We start from the raw sequence: 1,013 nt of genomic DNA, 5'->3' as shown, positions 1-1,013 counted from the left end.
TTGGTTATGTAAATAAAATTTAGTTGAAAAGAGAAAATTCATTCTAGTCAATGGAAAAAAGACTCAGTTTTGCAAAAAATGACTTTCCAATTTTTTTGTCGAAAGACATTTTTCTGTTTCACCACACCACCACCACAACGACAGCACAGTACCAATGCACACAAAGCTATGTAAATTGTCTAATCGTGTACAGGTGCACCATTAGGCAATATTGAATGCACATTTGATATAATTTACATTATATATTCGGCGTTATATGCTTTTTTGATCGTAGTGCCAGTTTCAATTTCACAATTCTATAGGCTAGATCTCATGCTCCAATGGGTTGAACTTCCTATATTTCAAAATTTACCAATATAAAGAAGCAATTTTAAAATTCTACCTTCATTTAATTTTTTTCAATTGGCTTATTAGCTCAGTTGGTTAGAGCGTCGTGCTAATAACGCGAAGGTCACAGGTTCGAGACCTGTATGAGCCATCACACTTATTATTGACTTTGAACTTGTACTATTTTTTGGTACGTTATTATATTTGAAGTCTCTTATAATAAAAACACAATTAAATTTAGGGTTCGTTTTGAAAGGCGAAATTGAATTTTGGAAGTCCTTTTTTTTCTTTTGATTTTCCAGTGTTTGGTTATGTAAATAAAATTTAGTTGAAAAGAGAAAATTCATTCTAGTCAATGGAAAAAAACTCAGTTCTGCAAAAAATGACTTCCCAATTTTTTTGTCGAAAGACATTTTTCAGTTTCACCACACCACCACCACAACGATAGCACACTACCAATGCACAAAAAGCTATGTAAATTGTCCAATCGTGGATAGATGCACCATTAGGCAATATTGAATGCACATTTGATATAATTTACATTATATATTCGGCGTTATATGCTTTTTTGATCGTAGTGGCAGTTTCAATTTCACAATTCTATAGGCTAGATCTCATGCTCCAATGGGTTGAACTTCATATATTTCCAAATTTACCAATATAAAGAAACAATTTTAAAATTCTAC

The 1,013-nt window shown here is 31.9% G+C and overlaps 1 non-coding gene across 1 annotated transcript; it reads left to right on the top strand.

Moving 5' to 3' along the window:
* Nucleotides 1-404: 404 nt before the first annotated feature.
* On the top strand, nt 405-478 carry TRNAI-AAU. The gene has a single exon. It is a non-coding gene; the product is annotated as a tRNA-Ile (tRNA).
* The last annotated feature ends 535 nt before the right edge of the window (nt 479-1,013 follow it).

This window comes from Ipomoea triloba, chromosome 11, assembly GCF_003576645.1.
Source record: "Ipomoea triloba cultivar NCNSP0323 chromosome 11, ASM357664v1".
NCBI lineage: Eukaryota > Viridiplantae > Streptophyta > Magnoliopsida > Solanales > Convolvulaceae > Ipomoea > Ipomoea triloba.
This window is presented reverse-complemented; position numbering and strand designations above follow the sequence as displayed.